We start from the raw sequence: 14,948 nt of genomic DNA, 5'->3' as shown, positions 1-14,948 counted from the left end.
GTAATGGGTTGAACGTATCTTAGTGCGGTTAAATGATCGTTTGTGACAAGTAAACAATGGTTTCCTGTCGCTTATATTTCCCATTTCCTGATCCTGTGGGGATACCAGTTTTCAGGGTATCGACAGAAAAGCAGCAAAAAGAAATCGCTTGATGCGTTGAAATGGCGTTGCCAGACCCTGGGAGAACCGAGCATTCGGGAGTTGAGTCTCTCGTTGCGCTGGGCGCGTTAAAATTTCGTTATTATGTTGACAGAATTTTTGCTATTTTTACTTGAAAGCTTAACCAAGCACACACACACGCACACACACTTGCAGACATACACACATGGGGTCCGTGGGGTCCTGGTCCTTCGGTGTTATTTTGGTGCTTCCCCAAGCTTGTTTTTTGGTTGGCTGGCCGTGGCCCGCACCGACCTTTCAGCTCCCAGACCCAGTCCCTCGTACTTCTCCTGGCCATTTCCGGATCCGTCGTCGCTTGTCAGTGATATATGTAAAATATTTCCTGTGGAAAAAGCAGTGGCAGCAGAAGAAGCAGCGGCACCAACAGCCACCAACTGAGCTATTTTGCGGCAATAAGCATGAAATTTAAATGAGTGCTGTCCCAGGCTCCCACAACCCCGCAGTTTTCCCGCTTTCCACGCATTTACTTAATCCCCTTTGGAACGGTCTTCATTTGAGTACCATTGGGTTATTATTTCATCTCTTCTCTTCGCATTTTTTCCATCTGCACGCACCGCTTGCAATTAGTAGTGAACTGGCAGCATGGTGACTGACCCCCAACTCCCCGTTTCTGGGCAGATATAGAAGGGCGGGCATATGTGATAGATCATATTTTGTGTCTACGTACGCAGAAAAACATGAAAACCCCATAAAAACTTCTTGCGGTATTTTTCGTGTCATTCCGCTCAGTAGATAAAATTGTAAATTAATGAAAACAGATGGGGGTTTATCAATAAGACACACAATTTTATCTGAATCTTTTATTTCGCCAATGCTGTCGTAAACACAAATCATAATCAGCATTAAAATAAAATTCTGTAGAGATCTTGCATTTGCTTTAATTAGTATGATTGGTTAACCTTTACTTCGATTAGTTATTAAAAGATGAAAAAAATATTTTTGAGTGTAAAGAAAATTTGTGAGAAAGGGCTAAGTATTTGTAAAAATGAAAGATTTGTTTCTCAAATATTCTCGAATAACTTGTATTTACATGTAAGTTCAAATATTTGCATCTTTTATTTATTCAACCATTGCAATACAATATCTAACACTTCAATATTGAACTTTGAATGCCTGAACAATTGAATTTCTAATCAGATAAAGTGTACTAACCCAATTTAAATGCAACGTTTATTAGAGGCAAAAATTTGAGTAGGAAAAACAAAAGGGCATTTAAGCATAAAGAAAAACACATTTACAAATTTCCTCGAAATTGGTTGGGTCCTTGTGAATGGAATGGGGGTTTTTCCTGAATCAATGCCCAAGGGCTGGCCAAAACCCAATTGCAACTTTCATTAGAGCCGAAGAAAGATATTTTGTACTGCTGCGTTTTTATAACAGGGTCTGCGGTTGTGCAAGCTTTTTGAGGGGGAAAGCCAAACAAAAGCAGCATTCAGCTGTACACTGATTCGTGTGTATTTCTATTTCTATATTTATTTTATTTATTTATTTATAACATTTAGAGCAAACGTAAGTTAACCGCTTTTGGTTGGGGGAGCTGAGCGAAGTACTTGCGAATCCTGACAGCTGTGTCTGTCCATCTTTCGATGTGTGTGTGTCTGTGTGTGTGAGCGTGGGTCACGTCGAGTGCAAGCCAAATGCGCTTAGGGTTCTTTTCTCAGCCACCCGCCATGCCCAACTAACCACCACTCTCCACTACTCACAATGTGCGTGGAGAATGCGCTTACACAAATTTCTGGTATTATGTTGCATACTTTTTGGGGTAATTTATGATTTCCAAGCACATGGCCGTGGGGCAGGGTGAAAAACCAGCAGGGCTCGGAGATTTTGGGGGAGTGAAATTTTCGGGTGGGGCTTTGCCAAAAGAAACCTTCCCCGCGCCCGACAGCAAAAAGCAAAACAAATGATGTTTAGTGACGTGCAAGTTTTTGTGTGAGCTGGAAATGGAACCACATTCGATTGTCTGGCGAGGGAGAAATGGGATAACAGGATAAGATAAATAGAGACAAAAAGTTGAGGGCATATAGACCGGAGGGGCCGGATTTGCTGGACATATATATATGTGTGTACATACATATGTAGGTGGTGGGAATGGGCATTGGTACTGGCGAAAGCTTACCAAACCGTTTTCCAGGGTTTTGCCATCGGCGTCTTTTCTTTCAGTAAGCCCAGATGCATTGAACTTTTAAGCCGAAAGGTCGAGTTCGAGTCCGCAGCAAAGTAAAATCCTTTTCGGTTTCCATTTCAATCAGAGCCGGAATCGTTGAATCGCGAGCTTCACTCAACCCACCGATGCCACCGCTTCCTTTTCAGCGGCCAGTCAGGGGCTTCTCGTCATTAGCTTTGAACTTGGCACTGCAGGACCATCGAGGCATGGCAGAGATCAGAACAATTAATGTGACTTCTTGCGGCTTCCTGTAGGAGCGGCTCTGCAGTTACACTGGCACAAATGGGACAACCTTTCGAACATCTTAACAAGCAGAGCAAAGTTCACACTCTTAAATTGTAAAAGTCATGGGCAAGAGATAGGTGGAATTTTTCTTCCTTAGATAAAAAACCTGTTTAAGATATTCAAATAATTATTTCAATTAGGATTTGAAATCAGCATGTAGCTTACTATTTTTTTTAAGTGTGTGCGTAGCAAGGGGGGGTGTTCATTCGTTGCAGGGTTGTCGTAATAGGGATTGTTAGAGGTCTTGGTCGGTCAGGGGTTGGTTGGGATTTGCTTTGAGGGAAGTTCATTAAAAAATCTCATCAAAAAGCAAATGCCACTTGCTGCCGCTCACTTGCTCGCCTCGCATTTCCCATTTTCCATTTCCCTGCTGCCCGCTGCTGCTTTCCTTGGCCTTTGCATATTTATGATGACTGACAAATCAAAAATGCAAATAAATTTCAATTTCTAACTTGCAGACGGCATACACGCGCACTCTCTCTCACAGACACACACACACACAGAGAGGAGGTGTGGGAGGAAAGGACACACGCACAACATGACAGTTACAATTACTGTTGGAAAATGGGGACATCAGGCAGCAGTCGGAAAATGCCACAAATCATGTCGAGATCGAGAACGAGATGCAGACATCGGGCTATGCCACTCGCTCGTCTTATGCATATTTATGAAAAGTGCAGTCAAGTCTTGTCAAGTCAGCGGGGATGAGTTGCTGCAGCATTGTTATTAAATAATCATTTTGTTGTAATAAATTTCAATTTGATTCCATGCCAAATAAGTGACAACTTCATTTGCAAACCGGACCGCCCTGGCACTTAAAGCTCTGCAATACTTTTGAGACCCTTAAATATTTAGGCAGCAAAGTGAATTAGTTTCGTTTTACAAAACTGGACGCAAAAAGGAGAAAATGCAAAACTATTTTAGAGGCGATGTGGGAGTATTGCACAGCAAACCGAATGAAATTGTAATTAAGTTTGCATCGCAAATGAGTCGAGTGGCTCAAAAAATGCAAAAGCGTAGGAAAAAAAGAAGTGGTAAAATACCTGGCTAGTTAAATATTGATGTACAAACATTGTTACGTCTGCTAAAACAAGGAAAACATTTTCGTCCAAGTACATGGGGGCCATTTCTAGCTAAAATTGTATTTGTACCACAGCTAAAAGTTAAAACTCAAACCGATATCAGGGTAAAAATTGTGCAAACCTGAGCAGGAACAGGATGCAAATTGGCCGAGTTGTTGCCAATAACGATGGGTGTGGAATAGTGTGCAGGCATTGAAATCCACAGGCCGAGTTACGAGACAAAAAGAGAACAGGGGTCCTGCCAACAAGGATCTGATTGAAATGTTCAGACGTACCTCCGTGGCATGTCCTGCAGGCATTTCAGGTAGGAGATTTCGAAACGTGGAATTGGGACCTCAACATTTTTTGTCACCTGTTTGCTTGCCTCTGCAAACTACACAGAGGCCGAGCAACACCTGACATCCTGTGGCCGTGACAGCAGCACCCGTCAATACTTGAAGGCATTGCATTCATCTCACCCACAGCAAGCCTTCTTTTTTTACTGGCCAGAAGATGATTTTTTGACCAAACAGAGGTAACATATTGAACCTAATTTCGACGTTATGCCTGTCACGAGAGCCCGAGGGATAAGGGCAGACGAAAGGATTACATCGAAACCAAACAACACAAGAGGCTTATAACATCCTGAAGACTGAAAGATGGCTAATTGGGTACCACAAAAACTATACAGATACAAAAACTCGCCTGGACACCTTGGGTTCATTTAATTCCAAGTTTAGTTAAGTTTAGTTTCTATAATTACGTTTATTATGGTATATTACTTATTAAATCAAGTCCTACTAATTACTCATATAATATAAGATTACACCATCAATTTGAAAATACCACATCTTGCTCTTATCAGAACACGAAGTGAAATTTTATTGAATATTTCTTTTCTTGCCAGAAACCCATTCAAGTTATCGAATTCGAAAATCAGAATTCAAAGACATTCTGCAATCAGCAAAGAGCTTCAATTAGGTATTCCAGCCATTTGCCAGCTTAGATAAAATCAACAAGAAATTCGAGGAAGGCGAGATTCGAGAAATTCGAACACAGGACAATACGAGTATGTCACACCGGAAACCTGTTGAAATCAAAGGGCCAGATGAGGGGAAAGGCAGGGAAGAGACGAGACGAGGTAAGCACACACGCACTCTTCAAATTTGCAATCGATTTCTAACACATTTTGGCATTTAAAACCAACACTGGAGGAGATACACTCATTCGGCTTGTGTATCTTGCAGATACACTTACATCAAAGTTGGCTCAGATGGCTGTGGGGGCTTTCTGTGCCGCATTCGATCGCATTAAACAGAGTAAACACAATTATTTTTATGTGCAAAATGTGGCAAATGGCAGCCGGCAATTTTAACTGCTGCGGCAACACGTGTCGCCTTTTTTTCGTAGCTTCCCTCTTTTTTCGGTTAGCCATTGGGTCCTTTGCCACAAAGTATGCTACGCAAAAATGTCCTCTTATCACACACAGCCAAAGCAGCAACAGCAACACTAACACCTAAAAAACACCAACCACACCAACACCAACGATTTTCAGTTTTTCTCTTCGTCTGTTTGTTTGTTTTGGTGTTGAATATTTCCCATATTTTTGCTTTTTTTTCCGCCACGTCTCCTGTTAACGAGATGCGCAACACAGCCTGAAAAAAATATATTTAAATAAAAAAATTAAATAAATCAGAGAGAGACCCCAAATATGCTGAATGGGCGGAGAGGGCGTGCCAAGGGCTGTGGACTGTTAAAAATTATGCAAATGATTGAGCAAATTATGTCAGAGAGGCATTTATACTGGGCGCACATACACACATACATATATCTGTATATTCGTCGCTGACCCTTGACCCCTCCTCCCTTTTGCCACTTTATGTCCATGGCAGCAAATGCCGTCAATTGAAAAGTTTGTAAACAAAAAAACAAACGGAGGGAAAACAAAAAAAAATACAAAACGCCCAAAAATAATTTGAAGAAAATATTTTTCTTTCCTGGCATTGGCAATAATTTTATTGTGCAACAAAATATGTATGAAAATGGTGTTCGGAGCATTTCAACCAAGACTTTTGCCCACCTGTATACTCTTATCTTTTGGCTTTGCTAATTGGGAAAGACTGAACACTTAATTAGACATAATTATTGCTGACAGAAGTTTAAACAAGTCCGTGGGATGATGTACATCAGAAGCAGTGTACATTTGATATACATATGTATGTGTTGGCCAAATCACGTATCTGCTGATTTGGGTATTAAGGTATTTGATTTGTGATACCGAATTTCATAAGGATTATGCAATAGTTTGCGGCAAACAGTTGGCAAAAGAGCATCCGCAGCCGTGTGTTTTCGATAATTAAGCTGTCATAAGCACGATTAGCGAAACATAAGCCAACAATAATATCAAATATATTTGTGCATTAAAGCTCATCACAAAAACCCCAGAAAACTAATTGAAAATTGCTGGCGATAACATGGTTTTGGTTATGTTTTTGGCTGCACGGCATCAGCTTACATTGTCATTTTCATAATTCCATTTTAATCCACAAATTACGGGGGAATAAAAAATAAAAACTCGAGAACTAAAACCAGTAAAAAACGAGGTTCGGGCGAGAAAAGAGAGCGCAATGCGTGTTCTGCATATTTCAATTTGTGTAATGCGCCGTGCAACTTTTGTTGCAAATTAATTTGCCACAAAAGTTGACTGCGAAAATATGGCCAACGCAGAGGCCAGGCAGCGCTGCGGCAGCGCAGCAGCAGCACGCACGTGTAACTTCTGGCCAAAACAGTGTTACCAACTGTGGATTTTTAGATTTCAGAAAGAAGCTAAGTCTCGTCTTGCTTTTAATAAATATTTCTATTTAAGTAATTCAGTTATAAAGTTTGAAATAATAGATTAAATATGGTAAAACCTTTTTAGGGTTTAACAGGTAACCTTTGACATATGTGTCAAAACTACGATTAAAACTTCAAGCTTTTTTAGTGCTGAGTAGTTCGAAAACTCTTGCATATAAAATCCCATCTTTACTTCCTCTGCTAGGCGAAAACGCACTTAATATCCTTAATTTGCGATGGTGTGAAAGTAGCCGATACAGCACCACTCGAACGCACCGCTCTCTGCGGTGGCTCTGCCCCACCGAGCAACTCTAAGCTCACACCTCTCACTTGTAATAACCGCAACTTAGTTAACTAAACATGCTGACAGCGGGCAGGGGGCGTGGCAGCCGCCTCGGCTTGTTGTGCCTCCCCCCTCAGCCCTTCACCCTTTGGGCACCGAAATGTGCGCTGAAGGAAATTGCAAACAAAATTGCAACTTCCTGTCAGCGACAAAAACTTTTGCTTGTGGCGCCAATGTTGCCACTTCCGTTTAGACACAAATACACTCGCACTTGCACTCGCATCTCCAACTGTGTGTGTGTGTGTGTGAGAGGGAATCCTAAGTGCAGTCGGTTATTCATATGCAAACGCCAAGCTCCCGTTTGCCATGTTTGGCAATCAAAATATTTCACTAAATTTCTCTGACCCCGGCAACATAGCTAAAATATTAAAAACATTTTTGCGCCAGACGAAAGCATTTGACAAAACGTGACCAAGTCGAGCTCTTTTCTCGATTCCCAGCTCTGCAAATAAAAATACGAAAAATAATAAAAGATTCGTTTCGCCCAGTTGGGGGCCGGGCGAGAATGTGTAAAATTGAATAAGAAATATAAGCAAACTGACCGCAGGGCTAACATCTTTGCTCCCTAAAAATGAATCTCCTCCCCATATTTTCATCGCACAGTTTACGACTATTTTATTTGCCTACCGCAGTTCTTTATGTTTCTGTTGCTGCCGGTTTTTCGACGAGTTGCCTCGAAGTGTGCCACGTTTTGTTGACTGTTTGATTGAGCCAAGCAGATAGCACGGCACACTGGACCCCGGAAAAAGATATCCTGTAGGCTCGGTTGCCACTTCAAAGTTTCGCCACTGCCCGAAACAAACAAACAAACAAGAGCCCCAAACAGAAATTAAAAATAATTGCATGAAAATTATAAAAGTTTACTCTTCGGCGAGCCTCTTTTCGCTTTCTTAATAGCAATGTGAATCTTCCTTCTTCAAGTGAAGAAATTATGAGTGTAATTTCTTTTTAATATTTGCATAGGCTTGCGAGGTCATTGAACTTAATGAAAAGGTACAAAATGCACATTTAAAAGATTTGGTTGAGACTTAAGAAATGTCAGCCAAAAAGAGTAACTAAATAATATTTTATTTAATAATTAAGACACCCTACTTCTCTTTTATGGATTGTTTAAGCTGTGGAAGCAATTATTAAATATTTAAAATTTATTAGTTCTTACCACAATATTCACAGCCACAGATAACCACATTATAAACAACAAAAGAGATTCCATACATATGTACAAATTAGTTTTTAATAACTTATTTTAATGTGCCACTCAATTTTTTCAGTTGTTGACATAATTATATTTGTTTTAAATAATTATATAAATATTTTAATCGACTTGATTTTTTGTACAAGCACTAAAATCTTTCAGTTAGCTAATAGATTGCACCAATTAATTAAGTGTGAATGCTATTTATAACGAATAAATGTAAGTTTGTCTCTACTTTTAGTCTAATTGCACAGATAACACTAAAAATAAATGCCAAAAAACATGCAACGAACTGCTTTCACCCGTCAAAATAACGTAAGCTGATCTATTTATATTTAAACCGTTTAAAGGTCGATTTCTATTACTCAATGGACTCACTCCCACCTAGAAGGTGTCAGTGGGTTTAAAAATAATTTTTAATATACGAAAGCCCAGTGGATGTGACAAAAAAATCTTGACACCTTTCGACCAGCCACGTGTGACTTCTACAATATTTATCACTGACGAAAGCGGAGAAAATACAAAAAAAATTCAGGGAAGCCAAACAACATTTGAGGAGTCAAAAACCACGCATTAAATTTTTGTTATTAAATATTTAATAATGCGTGGGCGAAGAGGAAGCGCCTTCAAGTCCTGCCAAGGATTTCGGAGACCCACTGAGTCCTTTTGTGCGTGTGTGTGTGCGAGTGTCAGTGTGCGAGTGTGTGTGTCTGTATTAATGGCCGAATTATGACGGAACGTACTTGACATAGCGCCTGACAAATTGCACAGATCACCCTGTACTTGGCCTGAACAGATTTCCATCGGCGGACATGCGTCGAACTTCTCTTCCTTCGTTTCCTGTGTACATAGAAGTTGGCCAAACGCTGACAAGAGAGCGAAGAGCGGAGAGCGCAAATTCAGCGGGAGAGCCAGCGGGTAAATGTTGCCAGCAACATACAAATGATGCCAAGCTGTGGCCCAAATCGAAGTGAAATCCCCTGCCCCGTAAAATAAAAGAAAGAAGCAGAGAACAAGGAAGGACCCCCGAGAAAATAATGATTTCAGCTGCTCCTTTGGGGCACAGTCCAGGCAATTGCTTTGTTGCCGAGAACGAGACGTGGAGATTCGGAGTTAGGGAAATACAAATCTTTGATTAATTGTTTGCCATCTAACATGACATACCATTTACAATGGCCACGTGCTCTTTAAATATTTATATGGATATTTCAAATGCGAATCCAAACTGATTTAGAAACCAAGTCGAAGAAGGCGGCTGGGCAGACAGGCATAAATCATTTACTCAAACAATCTGGGAGCTAAAAAAATGAATGAAAACATTGCGAGGACCTGATTATAAGGAGAACAACATAACGTTGGACTGTTGTAGTTAATCTTCTTTTATTTTGAGCAAAGGCATCAATATTGAGTAATCAAATATGGGGAATAACATTCGTTTTTACATGAATAAATAGACTTGAAGATACGAATCATAGATGTGTGGAATTTAAGCTCTGGGAATTTACAAATTTACAGAGAAATGAAATCTGAAATATGAAAATTTTTTATTACAAATATTTCTTAAATACTTTGTAATCCATCAGCTACTTTCGCCCAGTACTTCTATAAATTTACCATCGTTTTTTTTTTCTGATTTTTGACTGCCTCCTGCATCTGCTTTCATTTTCGATTTCATTTTTATACGCCACCCTTTTTTTTCCGTCCTGCCAACTGCTTCTATCACTCCTTCTGTATGCCATCTTTGTCCCACTGATGGATATAAACATTAAATTTGATTTGGTCACGTTTCCGAGCTTTGTTCCACTTATGGCTCATTTTGATACGGCATCCTGGGCGATCCACGCAATCTCAGCCCGCTCTGCTCCCGTCTTCATCTGCATCCCTGCTTTTGCTTGTGATGATAATGGACACACAGCCATCATAAAATAATTGACGCCTCTAATGGACATGGATATAAATTGGGATGTGTATGTGCATGTGTGGGTACCTCACCCCTATCGATTTACCTTAAATAAGCTTAAGTTGGGATTGTGTATTTTGGACGTTTCCTGTAAAAGAATAGCTAATGCAACAAGGCTTGACAACTATTCCAATAGCATACCAACTATATTGCTGCCACTTTTTTCTCTATTAGAATTACATCATATAATGTATTTAAGTGCATATCTTAGTCTTTTAGTTTGTTGTGGATGCTCGACAACAAAAATATATTTCAATAACAATCTGTGATTTCACTGATATATATTTAAACAGCATCTTCGCAGGACGGGTTGGAGCAGCTGAAACTTGGTATAAAACTGGAAACCAGTTAAGGGCCCCCGCTAAACTGGATGCATTCTTGCATATAAATTACATCCAGTGCAGGTTTGTCGCTCCGCAGCAGTCGAGGGCAAAGCGATCCCAAACGAGACAGGCCGAGGATCCCTCAGATCGGAAAATTAAAGATGCTGAATTGACAGCTGCAGTCGAGGACAAAAGAATTTATAAGCAGTTCCAGTTTATCTGCGGGCCCCTCGGATTGAGACAATGTCTCTGGGCGCGTCTTGACTTAATAGCCAAAACAAGACCAGGAGGAGATGTGTCGCAGCAGCTCCGGCGGAGAATGTCAAAGGGATGAGCTGTCTCGTCTCGCAGCTTTCTGCAGACTCCTGATGACATTTTTCAAGCCAAGCTGAGTTGGCCAAGTTGAGTTGGCAAGGAAATGCGGAATGCAGTGGTGGTAGGCAAAGTACAGACACATCAACGGCATCGGCAAGTTTTGCCTGCTGCTTGCTGCTGTTCACTACTTTTCAATTTCCGTTTTGTGCATATGAAAACAGAATTGAATTTTAATTCCAACATTGCAATTGACACATGACAAGGATGCTGGCTGGCTGACTGGCTGCCTGGCTGGCTGGCTCGCAGGGGAAGGCATTCAAATTGGAATGCACGAAAGCAAAATAAACCATGTGGCACAAGAATACAAATTGATCAAACACAAAATAAGGACGAGTTTGCAGCAATGGCATCATCATAAAAAGTGGTTTCCCAGCCACTCACAACTAAAACGAGCCAGCATAAAACAAGGACCATTTCCCAGGAGCACTCCGGGCTCATCATTCCATGTGGATGTGTGTCGATGAAATGGTTGGTAGCCGGGCAGAGGACGAAAATCTGCAAATCAAATTACAAAAATCATAGCGCACAATTTTCACACGGCTAGTGCACGGGGGAATTGTCACCCATGCTCATCCCCATCCCCAACCCCATCTCATCCCATTGCCCCTCCCAATGCCGATCACCAGTTCCCCAAACGAAACCAATCCAAACCCAGAGCAAAGCCAGCCCAACCGGCCGGCAAATAGTCAGACGTCAAATGATGTAATGAAATCAAACAGAAGCGGAAACAGCAGTAAAGGCCCAAAGCAGTCGGATAGTTTCAACTGCACGAAGTGGGGATATACATATGTATTTATAATTTGCGGACAGTGCGGCATCGATGGATGGCAGTCTATATTTGCAAAGAAATATTAAAAAAAACTAGAAAATTTTCAAATATTTAAAAATGACTTTTAAATAAATACTTTTGCAGAGGGCTTGCATGGCGTGTCCTTTTGAATCTTAATATTATTAATTTCGAGCAAATTGTGTACAAGCTTACATAAAATCAAGATTCATCCTGAGCAGTCTTCACTGTATCACCACTCACTGGCCATGTTTGATGAACGACTAACTAGTGCAGCCCTTCGTCCACTCCTGCTCCTGATCCTGTCCCAGTCATCGTCATCGCCATTTCCATGGCCAACGTCCTTTTAAGCTCCATCCGTGTCCAGCTGGCAGTCACCAGGGAACTCAACTCAACTGGGCCAATCTGCAAAAATTTGAATTTGAAATTTTTATTTATTTACTCTCCGATAAAAGGGGACAGTGATGGGACATGGAAAGTGTGAAATTCGTACGCTATATGATGGGAGTGTGGCTGCCAAAAAGGATTGGTAGGTATGTTGGTGATAATCCCAAAGAGGGGGAAAAAAGATACGCTGCTTAAACAAATGAAGAGCGGCATTTGAAATTGTTAAAAGTGTGAGCCAGTTGTCGGCTAAATCGAATGTGCATTTTTATTTGCCACTGCCGCTCGCTGCCACGGTCTCGATTTGGAAAATATAGAAAATATATAAAGCAAATGTATGGGTCAATTCAAATTGAGTTTGTAAATATTTGAAATAAGTGTTCGTTCTGGGTGTGTGTGTTTTAATTGTTGTTTGATTAGGTTTTGTATACGCTGTTAAAAGTATGCCATCGAGAGTGAATTTAATTCCCCAAATCCCCACAAAGGAAATTTGTTCGCAAGCTAGAAGCATTAAAAAATAATAGGGGAGCTTAAAACAATTTACATTGTAATGGTATATTTGATATTCACAAAATCCATCTATTTGAAATTGTTTCGGCTGTGAATGGTTTATTTAATGTTTTGTCGAACTATTTATTAAACATTTTTCAAAAAGTTATTAAAGTGATAGTATGCTCTGCAGATAGCCAGTTTAAATAATCTCCATTTCTCGAATCCATTTCTGTTTGCTTTATCTTGGAGTCCTGAGCCTGAGAAGCACGTTTCTCTGCTGTAAACAAGAACTTTGTGTCATCTTATTGATAAGTAATATTAATATTATTTTTTTATCGAATTGCACCTGCCCATGGGTTCTTGCCCCCAATGTTGTGGCGTCATGCCGAGAAACTTACGCTAATTAAAATTCCCATTTAATTGGCATTGGCTGTTGTTTGTCTTCGGCTCGATTGCAGCGGAGGATATTTAATTTTATTTTTTGCTCTCTGCCCGTTGCCAACTGCGGCTGGATGTTTATTCAATTAATATAGGCATGAGGCGATGCGAGGATTGCTGACAATCCAACGGATGACAGAGTTGTGCCATAGGAATGGGCTGGCCAACCTGTCAGGCTCATTGATGCCACACAAAAATCAATTTCATCGCATCCAGTCAACGCCTTTCGACCACTAACGAACATATCTACATGCACTCCACCTCCAGTAGCACAGGAGATTCTCCCTTTGGTGCACTAAAAAAAAAACGGATCAAATATCATAGAAAACAGGTCCATTACCATATCTATCTACAATATTTTTAGATTTTTCAATACTTTATTAAGCATAAAATGATGAATATTCATATTATTATGAGTATTAATATTTGGGTATAACATGTTGAAATGTGTCTTATATATCCCTTAATACATCACAATTATTTTTCGAGTGCACTCTACATGTGTGTATAAATGCCATCGACACCAACACGTTGACAGTTTATTAACTGACCGAGCTCGAAATATTCTTGACAGCCCACACACGCAACGGAGCAGCGGACGGGGAGTGGGAGGGTGGATGGCGGAGATTTCTGGACTCCGGTATGGCCCATTAAATGGGCACATTAATTAGTTGCCATTGAGTTGCAATGGGCATCGCTTGGCGCTTTTCCCCTGGGTAATTTCCAGGAGAAGCAGAAGACAACGCAACGACCGGCCACGTTGACAATTGCAGCGACAAGGAAACTTTTTCCCTCGGCGGGCCACCCAACGAAACTGCAGTTCGAATTGCCGGCAAACACAGTAGTAATCGGCTAAGGGCGACTATTGTGTTGTTCAGGGGGGATAAATTCAATTAAATGCTGCCTGCTCTGAAATGGTTATTCTCTTTATTGGTAGTGATTCTGTGGAAATAGGTTAGTGATGATGTTGAAAACTAACTGCGAGTGTGGAACTTTAAAACAAGTGTCTTTAAAAAGCTACTTGCCAGTTTATATTTAATTATAATGACAATATAAGCGGAGAAAATATTAATTTAAAAATTAATTTATAAAACACTTCATAATCAGTTTGAAAAATTATACAATCAGTTTCTAATTGACTAATTGAATGATTTGCAAAGTTTAAAATCAAATAGTTTGGTCTTTGCAATCTCTTGCACCTGAAGCTACGCACATTCAGGAATATGCTAACCGGAGCTAAATCTGCATACTAGTGGTTAGTTGAGGAGCACACGTTTAATGAGCTCACCAGGTGTTCTGTGCATCCAAATCGATTTTCCTACCTGGTTTGTTCACCTTGTCTTCGACTTCGCGTCTGGCGTCAAGCACGCGCCGCTCGCTTCGATGATTTTGATGTGGAGCACAAATCGCATTTAATTTACTGGAAATAAAAAAAAATAAGAAGATGACGGTTGAAATTTCCATAAAACATAAAAGTAAATGAGAAATAGAAATGGGAATGGCATTGGCAATGGTTTGCGAGAGTTTAGGGTCTCACCTGTTGTCCGGAAAAAAAACCGAGAATTGGCTGCAATTGAAAATAAACCAGCCAAGGAAAACACCAAATGAAAAGTGGGTGGAAAGTCGACAAACAGGTGCTAATCGAAATATAATGTTTCTGGCGGTGGTGGCCCATAAAAAGTGATACGCCAATAAAATTTAATAATTTAAAAATGAAACAACAGCCAAGTCGAAGGCGCCGCCAAGCGCGTGGGTAGGTGGCGAAATATAATAAAAAATTCATGAGCGGAAAGCAGCTCAAACAAAAACAAACCAAACAATGGAACAACAGCAGAAAAACGCGCAAATAATGAATGACGGACCAGGAAGGACCTTCTGCAGGATGGGCAGTTCGCAGGCAGTGTGCCAGAGGTGTAAAAAGTAAGGGGGTCGGTGAGCGATGACAGCGAAATGACATAAAAATGAAGCGTTTAGGCCACTTAAAGGCGCATAACAAACCAATTTCCCCTGGCGTCTTAAAGCCATCAAGTATGCAACGATGTGGCATGAGTGGCAGTTCGCAGTGGCGGTGGGCTGAGTTGGGTGTTTTTGGAAAGGTAACGAAAGGTAAGAGCTGGCAAGGG

The sequence above is a fragment of the Drosophila mauritiana genome, chromosome 2L (assembly GCF_004382145.1).
Source record: "Drosophila mauritiana strain mau12 chromosome 2L, ASM438214v1, whole genome shotgun sequence".
Lineage (NCBI taxonomy): Eukaryota > Metazoa > Arthropoda > Insecta > Diptera > Drosophilidae > Drosophila > Drosophila mauritiana.
This window is presented reverse-complemented; position numbering follows the sequence as displayed.